Here is a 10864-nt window from a genome sequence, read left to right on the forward strand (position 1 = left end):
TGGGCTTCTACACAGGTGTCAAACCAGCTACATTGCCAACAAGTATTTTTATCTTTACCTTTACTTGACATACACTCTCCAATGATTGTGAAATACCAAACTTAATCAAATACCTAACAAAACCTTGGTCTTTCACTTGACTTCTAGTCTATGCCTTTCATCATTGCAAGGAGATTATGCGTCCTGTGGGTTTAGGTTTTGGGTTGTTTGGTTTTGTTATATTTTAACTGGAAGAGAAACTATTTGTATTTCTAGCTAAGTCCCCTTGTACAGAAAGCCTAAACAAACTTCAATTAAATGCAACAACTCTGTTTTTGTTAAAATCCTAGAATGCAAGCAGTGAAGTAACTAATCAAATTTTCAGATATATATGCTGTGTTCAGCTTTAAATGAGGGCCTATACTTTGTGATATAAGTAACAAAATTATACATTTGATTGCAGTAACTTACAGATCAAGCTAAACTGAACCATAAAATTTCACTGATATTCACAGGGAAAACATAATCAAACAGAAAAACCTGTTAGCACTCACTCTAGGTATTGGCTATGTCAGAGTATACTTGAAACCACAAGTCATGAAATCACAGTTAAGAGACAGATGCTTAAACTGTGATTGTTTAGGTACAATTTAAGACTCTTTTCATCATTAAAATGACTGGTTATATTTCCAATATAATTAAGTGTTGGGGTGCTTTTTTCTGTAAATCCTTCCTCCAAGATGGTACAGCTGCACTAATTAAAGAAAAGTAGTCCTACACCAAGAGAAGAATTCACTATGATATTCATTAAATGCAGATCATATAATTATTCAAGAGCAGTTTTTAAAAATATTGAGAAACATAATGGTTTTGAGAAGAAAGAAAGAGAGAGTGAGAGACATGAAAATTTTAAATTGTGTTTCTCACAGACTACCTAGAAGAGTGATCACAGTGAATCACCATGGGGAGGGGGGAAGAGGGGTCAGGGAGGAGAAATATTTTTAAAAGGTAAATAATTTGATTAAATAATCAATATAATGTATTATTTTGCAGATTTTTATAAATGTCCAGATATAAATTATGTAAATTTAATACATTTTCAATCAGTTTCTTTGAATGTAAATTTCCAGGAAAAAGTAATTTTTTTTCTAGTGTTGATAGAAATGACTGTCAGTGACAGTACAATTTCCATTATATTATATGATTTGTAATGAACATCTTAGTTCTTAGATAATCATCAATTAAAAATGGTTAATTTAAAGAGTATAAACATTATATATCAAGAAGTCAAAAATGAGTAAATTCCTTGAAGCTGAGAAAATAAAGAAGAAACGGCTTATGAAGAAAATATTACATTTAACAAAATCATGATATTTTGGTTTATTGAGGGATTGTGTTAAAATTTATAGCATGTGCATGGATTATCTTATTTGTACAGGTGTTGGGGAAAAGTTTTATGGATTTGGGGTCATGAGATAAACACATCATCATTGCCTAATGTAAGCACTGAATTTTTCAGTAAACACCTGACACAAAGTTGTTTCCTATGGTTTGATCTTTCAGGTAGCTGCTTTGTTTAAGTGATATGATAAACTGTCAAAATAAATACTTTAAATAAAGAAACGAGTTAAGTGACAACAATATAGAAATAAATATTTCTTGACTTTTGTAACTAATTTACAAATAAGAACTTTAAGTTCACAGCTATTGTTAGAATTGAGAGAATTTGGGTTAGTTACAAATGTACATGACTCTTTGCTGTTGCTGTTCTTTGGCTAGACAAGGGAAGAAAAACACCAGAAGAGAACTTCTGATAAATATTTGAGGTGAAATACAGTCCTTTGTATGTGTACTATTGTTTCTTTGAACATCTAAATGTCCACAGAGGGAAAGCACAAAAAGGTTTTGAAGCTGCCCAACAGATCATGATTGATTTGAATCTATGTACGAATGAGTCTTTGAATATTCTATTTCTGTCCTCTAATTAGCTGGGTGTAAAGAAAACATTGAGAAATTCACAATTTAATTTATTATTATAAAATTTCAGATACCAGCAAAGCTGAAGTTAGCAATATCTGTGAGCTATGGAACATTATAAAAGCTAAGTCCATGGAATAGACAGAAGGTCATTTTGTTCTAAGTGACAGTAGAAATTTAGATGAGACATCAAGTTATCATCCTAAAGAACAGTGGTACTTTTGTCATAACTGCTTTTTAAAATAGCTCTAGAAAGTATCCTTTATTTAATAGTACTGCACTATTCATCTTCCCTGCAGTGACTGAGTGATGACCCTTGCAAATGTAGTAATTAAACTTTTGAGCTGAAAAAAGGGCCTCTGACAGTCTCAAAAGAAGAATTACAAATTAGAACTCTGACAGACCAACCCTCTGAAAAAAAAGAGTCTGTTTCCCCTAGGCATTTTAACTCCAGTCGTGACAGATAGAGGCAGGTGTGGTAAAAAGCCCCCTCCAAACAAGTTCAATATACTATATCATGGATTTTAGGCTGGTATATATCTGTATTTTCTATCACTGATCATCCAAGGTGTGGTACAGATGAAACCACATCTGTACCAATTCACCATCAGCTTTCTGCAGAGAGGGTCTCATCTGACTATTACATATCCATTCAAGACTAAAGCTTAAGCTGTATTTTAAATGCTTAAATTAGAATTTCTGTTCTGGGATACAAAAAAATAGTTTGAGGCAGAGCTTGGTTCCCCATAAGCCTATCTTACCACACTGTTTTGCTTTCCATTTATTAGCTATTGTTGTCACAATCTTTTAAAACAAAATGAATTAAAAAAAATAATTAAATTCAACTTTATGTAAAGGCTTCAACTCAACAGCCTTTTTAAGCTAGGTAAAGTAATGCACAATTAAATGATAATTAGGTAATAACTTTTGATGAGGTGAAATTATAATTAATGAATTTTAAATTAAAGTATTGACCTTGAGTGACAATAAACCACACTAGAACTAGCAGTTAATTGAAGGTAAAAGTTAATGTATTATACTACAGATTTTCAAAACACTGTGGACTTCAGGGTGGTGATTTTCCTCCTTTGACATGGGCTTGCTTCTCCATCTTTTGCCTTTAAGATGGGGACAAATATATTCTCATAGATTCAGATGTAGCAGCTAAAAAAATTGTTGTTCATCTATCAAATAGTTTGTATTGAAATGGTCTAGGAATGTTTATTCTGAACAATGAAACCCTACAGGTAAATGACAGCATTGAGTAACATACAGTGGCTTCAAAAGCTTTTCTTTCTAGATCCAAGTCAGAGCAACAATGATTTACATAGCTTTATCTTGGTGACTTTCATGTTCTTACCAAGTTCAACACATATTGACCCTCATGACACACAGGAGAACATTCAAATAAGTAAAATACTAGGAATAACAAAAACATGTCATAACTCAAAATGTATTTCACATATGTTAAGATGTTTTTCTCCAGTCTGTGTCTGTAAAGTGTGTGAAACATGGTCAGCAGGTGAAAGTAGGAAATTTTCACCCTCTGCTCCTGTTACACCTCACCTGGAGTGCTGCATCCAGCTCTGGGGACCATGACTTAGGAAAGACTTGGACCTGCTGGAGTGTATCCAGAGAAGACATGGAAATGATTACAGGGCTGAGCCACCTCTCCTATGAATTGAGATTGAGAGGAGGCTGTTTAGCATGGTGAAGACTCCAGGTGGACATTTTATCACTCTTCCAGTGCCTGAAGGGTGCCTATAAGAAAGCTGGAGAGGGACTTTTTACAGGGCATGTGGTGATAAACAAGTAGGAATGGCTTTAAACAGAAAGCAATAGGTTTAGGTTGCATTTTAAGAAGAAGGTCTTCACTGTGAGGTGAGGCACTGAGACAGGTTGCCCAGAGAAGCTGTGGATATTTCATCCCAGGACATGATCATAGCCAGGCAGATGGGTCTTTGAGCAACCTGATTTAGTGGAACATACATCCACTGGATTTAGTAAAATTGCATTGCTTTAGACCAGCTGAAGATCTGGCACATAAATCATGCACAAATGTTATTCCAGTGCCCATGGCACTGGACAGGGGGTTGGAACTAGATGATCTTTAAGGTCACTTTCAACCCAAACCATTCTATGATTCTGTGATTAATGATTCTACTTGAGGGATTAATATTATGTTCTAGGAGGATATTCACTTACTTATGGCAGAGTGCTGTTTGGTAAGGAGTTTTAAATTTTGTTTTGTGGCAAATATTATTCATCTTTTTACATTTCTGCCTTAGGTTAAAGTAAGTGTTAAGTTCAGTGACTGATTGGTGCTGTGAATTTCTATAAAAATAAACACCAGATAAAGAGCCATTTCTAGTTTTCCTCTCGGCAATATTTTTTTAAATTGCATCCTCGAGTGATATTCAAAGCTTCCTCTCATTTAAAATAACATTAATCTAGATACCACAGAAAAGCGGTCATATGGATATTTGCATCGAGAATCTGTAAAGCATTTGTAAGACAAGTATATTTTTATTAATTTTTAAGGAGATTTTCAGTTTTATGGATCAGCTGATACCACCCACAGTTCACTTTGTTCTGTAAGAAGTTTCACTGGTTTTATATAAACTCAATAATAAGTTGGGGGTTTTTTTGAAGAACAGAACTGTGTTCAGGTCCCCTGTTGTACAACAACATACATCCACTGGATTTAGTAAAATTGCATTGCTTTAGACCAGCTGAAGATCTGGCACAGAAATCATGCACAAATGTTATTCCAGTACACTGGGAAATCAGTAGGGCTGTTTAGAAAGTGAAGATCATCTGGAAATTCTGGTACTGTTCCAATAAATCTTAAGCATAATAATTATTATTGATGGTATATTGCATCTCTATGTCCAACAATGAATAAGGATGGCAGAATAAAGTATTAGAATAGATGTTTTGGGATTAACTTCTGTATGCATAAAATACCTGTCCCTAACCCTGATGAAGGATTTTTGCTAGTGCTTTGCTAAGATTAAGAGCTGATGGGGGGAGATAAAAACAACCTTGTGCAAGACATACTGAGAGGCCAGTCTGACAAAATAAACCTCATTTGTTTGTGTTCCAGCCCGACACTTACATTGATAAACCTTTAGATTCTCAGCAGGATGGGTCCTGGATCCTGAACACAGATCCTATTTCCTCTTGCAATGACAATGCAACCAGAAAGGTGTCTTGGTAAACAGTCACCTTGACTTTGATGTAAAATTTCCTTTATTTCTTAAAAAGGAAATGTTTTAGACTGCAAAAATAGTCAATAGGAATGAGCCTTGAAGCAACATTTCAGCACTATATCCTGTGCTTAAGTGCTTATATATTTCAAATAAAGCATCTACTCCTATTCACATAACAGTCTTCTTCATACTGTCTTTGTCTTGCTCCAGTTTTGATTCTGACCTTCTCATAAAGACAGGAGAGAGAAATGTGTCAGTGAGTTTAGAACACTGCTTTCCGGTCTCTGCTGAAATATAAGATGGAAATGTTGATTCAAAAGGAGCTCTGGAACTTAGCAAAATGGAGTTTTTTGCCAGGATTAAATAGATCATGTCTAGAAAAAGGAATTTACATTTAATTCTGTTTTGAAAACAAATTAGCCCTTACATTTACTTCATGGATAAATTTCTGGTCAGTACCTAGCAGTTGAAATGCTTGTCATTTGGTAATTAAACAACAGCATAATGATTATAGTTAATTTTACTTAGAAAAAAAAGGTTATGTAAGTTATTCACACACCTCAAGGTCTAACTTAAAGCCTTTTTTTTTCAGCAGTACCATTTGATGAAAGTATATGAACTCCTGTATTTTTCATGTACTGATTTTTCAAAAGTGTTTTAGCACTGTTCTAAACATCAGCTTTACAAAAGTTTACAAACATACACATATATTCACGTGTTTGGCTGTTACTTCTCCTTAGGTTGGCATGACTGAATACATTTGAACCAGAGCAATTTTTATTGTCAGTGCTCTGGGGTATATTCACTTTTGGCTCAGTTCTGCAGAGATCTGCATGAAGTGCTGAGCATTTACAACATTGACTGCCTTCCCTGGCTTTCACTCAGAGCTAGGATTCACTCCCATGCTCAAGGACACTTACAGGACTATGTAAAATCCAAATGGATGGCTGAGTTATATTATATTCATTAGCATTGGTAAAGCAAAGCAGTCAGGTAATTATGTCAAAAAAAACAGTTCCCTGTCATCAGTTGCACGTGCAAAGCAAGAGACAATTTTTACTATCACCTGTTTCTCATAGATTGAAGTTCCTTGCAATTACAAACTCTGCATTAGTCTATATTAATATATTCAATGGCTTACTGTGAGGTGTTTACATAAATGTATATATATATATATATTTATATAGATTTATATTTAACACAAATATGGAAACATATCCCATGTGCAAAAATAGACAGTGAGATGAAAAGTGTAGAAGCTGTAGTTCTGCACAAATGACTCTGATCACTTAATGACTCATAATGGCTCACTGAAAATCTAAGGCGTAAAGTAATGAAATGCGGCTGGTTGACAGCCACCCACATGTGACAGCCTGTACAATAATCCAATGGTACAGCAATGATATTATGTTACAAGATTTTAAAAACTTTTGACTGAATCAGAGTGAAGTTTGGATATATGACAGAAAATCCAACTTGCAGGAGCCTCTCTCACAATGAGCTCCATCTTAATTAACAGCTGAAAATGAACATGCGGTTTTTCCTGGAAATGGGTTTGTGGTTTGGTGCCTACTGGGCATTTGCCCAGCTCAGAGAACTTGCACGTTGTATGTTAAAGCTCAGTACACAGCTCCATCTCCAGTTTCAGGCTAAACCCTGAGAGCAAATGGTCATACAGCAAGAGAACCTCAGAGCTGTGGATGAATGGAAACTGTTCTATGAAAGGATGGTCCCATGTCTTCTTCATGTTGTCTGGTTTTGCCTACAAACAAGCTGCTGAATTTGTACTCCTGTCTAACTTTGGGCAAGCCATAAAACAAGAAGAATGTGCTCTCATGACACACACTTGGATAAAAGGTCTTCCTTTCTTAGCTCAGTAGTAGTACTACTGAAACAAATGACAATATCTTTGAAATTTGTATTTTTAGGGGACTATTTCTGATTATTTTTGTAAATAAAATGCAAGGAGTAAAATTTTGAGGAAGCAATTACAGTTCAAGTACCCTTCTATACAAAGTTGTTTATCTTGAAAACATCAACTCAGCATTTAGGATTTTTTAAGTAACTCCACACTCCTTCAGTTTCCTCAGTATTTACTTAGCACTCATAGGCAACTCTCAGTACTCAAAAATGTATTACATAGAAGGAAAGGGAAACAAAAAGAAATATGCCTTCAAAAACATTCTTTCTTGGAGCTTCCATTGTATCCCAATATTCTTCCAGCATCCCAGGTTTTAAGCCTCATCTTGATATCAAGATATCTTATACCTCTTTTTATGCATGTATTTTTCTTTATTGTATCTGAAGATTCATTTACAACAATCCAATACATGTTTTTTGAAGATGTTTGGAACCAGGCTTCATTTCTTAAATGTCCCTAACATTTTTCAGAAAACACTTGTCTAATAGAAAAATAAGAATTGAAGATTGTACATAGAATAGCTGTACTTAAATGACATCCACATAAAGACTTAGACATGATAAAAGCTGGGGATTCTGTAAGAAATATATTCTTCTTGCAAGAACTGTGAAAGCCTAGTTTTTAAATACAAGTATACCACTACTCAGAGCAAGGGATATAATTTGTTAGCAGGATGTTCTGTCCTTTTGTCCTGTGCCTGACTGAATAATAATGCAGAGGGTATAAGTCTGGATGCATTAGATTATTAAAATCTGCTCTCCACTGAACAAAAATTTGATTGGCTGTCTAGTGAATTGGCCTGGGAAATACATAATGAGAGTTAGAGATAAAAAATCACTTGTGCAGGCCCTGTTCAAGTGTTTTCATAATCATTTAAATATGAAGTATGAAGTATAATGAAACACATGGCTGTTATTATTGACACAGATTTTAATAAGAACTTTGTGGAGGCAGCTGAAATTTTATCCATAACCAATAATGTAATTTTATAGGCATGTAATCAAGTCAGAACAAACTGTATGCAGACCACAAAATTATATATTCCTGTCCTGTAATAAGAAAACCAAAGAAACTATTTCTTATTTTTAATTTTTTTTTTAATAGGAATATTTTAATATTAGACTGTATTTTATTAACAGCACTTCTAATTCACTGTTAGTCTTTACTTGATTTCTACTATACTGTTATTTGAAGAAACTGCAGGCAATATTCTATGAAATAAAATACATTCCATTGTATGGAATGGAACAGCAAATATTTTTGTTTGCACATGCACCCAGAGCACTTTGTCTAAAAACTCAATATGATTGCAGAACAACACCCAGAGTATAATTACTTCTCTCCTTTGCCTGATGTACTTTAGTTTATCGATTGATATTACTTGTTTGCTAATTTCATAGAATTTAATTAACTTAGGAAAAAAGAACCAACAAAACCAACAAATCAAACAATACTGAAGTATTTTCATGAAAGGTACTGGTTTATCTGAAGAAGACAATGATGTGCTGTTGCTTTTCTGCAATGGTACAATACATTTATGAATTATACTTTTGCAATAGGCTCTACTATGACTGCAAAAATGGCTTTCCTTCTGTATATATCTCTGCATGCTTCTGATTTGCTCAGGACATTGTACAGATGGATTTCCAGTCCTGCCTGACTGCCGCTTTCACCAGAGAAAGCTCTTACATTTTCCATACCACTTTCACAGCATGAGAAATTACCTTCTGATTGCCATATCAAATGATTGCCATATCAGTGCACTACTACATAATAAATACCTGCTAACTCTGGGATAACAACACTCATTTGAAAAATTTCATCATGTCTCTCTGCCATCTGGAAAGCAACCTATACATTCCTCTATCTTAACATGGTTTTCTTTTCCTGCTCCAGTTTGATAGCAGCAGGACAATCACAAATTGAAAACTTCCACTAAGAGTATTCATGCAGTGGCATAAGGGAGATAAAATGTTGATGGGTCATTACATTTGTCATCTTTCAGTTGCCCATGAAAATACAGTTTTCATATAGAGAGGATTGCTTCAAACTTACTTTGCCAAATTCAAACAGGTTTTCACAGGTCAAGGAATGTCCCTGTCAAATTTCAGATTTCTAACCTTTACCACATTGTGCTTCCACAGGTGCTACAACACATAAAAAATATGATGCAAACATTACATTTAACTGCCAGTAATGCTTTAATTTACCTTCTACAAATGAAAAAAAATGTCAAATCATTTTTATTCAGTAATATAAAGGACATCAGTTATGCCTCCTTATATGACAAATTCAACAGGAGTCACTCTGGAAAAAGACTTCCTGCTTCTCAGATCTTATAATAACTCTTCAAACACAAAGCTATTTGCCCTGTCAAATATAAGTAGAATTCTAGACTGTTTATACTGTATATTAATACAACATTTCTGCCTTGTTCAAATAGGACCTGTCTGTTCACGTAGCACAGAGCAGCCAGGCATCAGTGAATGCACCTTATATCAGCTGTAAGGGGCAGCTAATTACCTGTATCAGCACCACGGCTGTATCTCCTTGCTAAGGACAAGAAATTATATACTCCCTTTATACAGGAGTTCATTCAGTACTCTGTCATGCGCAATTATCATTCCTCCCTGATTACCAAAATGCTGGGGGTGAGGGGCAAGGGGGGAAATAACAAAACCACTCCATGACAAAAAAGGAAATAAACAAACAAACAAACCACCCCAAAAAACCCATCAACCCCCCTCCCCCCCAAAAAAACCCAAACCCAACAAAAATGATAGCACACAAAATGATTATTTCCATGACATTATCTAAGTAAGTATGAATCATTTCTCTCTGTGGGGGAAAAAAATGAAAAAAATCTAAGAGCAAGCCATGCCAAGTATTTGTCACTATAGAAATGACAATAAATGTTAAGTAATGTATTTTCTTTTCAGGAAAGCATCTTGAAAAAATACATCTTTTATATATTTAAGACCGTTCCAATTTAACAAAACAGACTTCGTTTTTTTTAAAAAAAATTTCATTCTTTGGTGCAGCATTAGGATTCCACTACCTTTACTCTTCCTATCTTATATTGTACCCATTAAAAAAAGGATTGAAGTCAGAAATACCCAGGGACCAGGAAGTCCTTCACCTTTCATAACACTCAACCTTTAAAGTTTTATTGTAATTGAAAGTTCTCTTACATAAACAAGTGGAATTTCGTTTTAGTATTATTTTTTATGTTTCCCAGTTCTTTGCTCACATGTTCTCTGAAGGCTTCCTGAAACACATGTGAGCTAATAGTGATGAAGGACTTGATACAGCAAGAGCAGGAAACTCCTGAGACATTGCCTGGTCTGTGACACGGAGTACTAAAGAATAAGAATTTGCTCTGACCTTGCTGGCACTATGTGAAAATTATGCAAAACCACATTAAATGTTGAAATGCAAAGCAACCACAGTCTAGATAATTAAGAAAAGATGAATGGTGATGGCAGCCTAACTACCCTTGGAAGAGACACCCACAGACATTTTGCTTTATTACATTTTCAAAGTTAAATAAGATTAATATTGGTTGTGTAGCATAGATCCAAGGTTGAATATGTTTTACTTCTGTCTGGTTTCTTTCCTAAATAGGAAGTGCAACAAGTGAGGTATTTGCAAAAACCTTTCAGTTTTGCTAAAGATATTTGATCTGAATATTGGCAGCAAAAGAAGAATGTCAGTAATGTAGAAATAGTACGTTATTTTATTCCATGATCATTGAGGAAAATACACTAGGTACCTC

Source organism: Cyanistes caeruleus, chromosome 3, assembly GCF_971803275.1.
Source record: "Cyanistes caeruleus chromosome 3, bCyaCae1.hap1.1, whole genome shotgun sequence".
NCBI lineage: Eukaryota > Metazoa > Chordata > Aves > Passeriformes > Paridae > Cyanistes > Cyanistes caeruleus.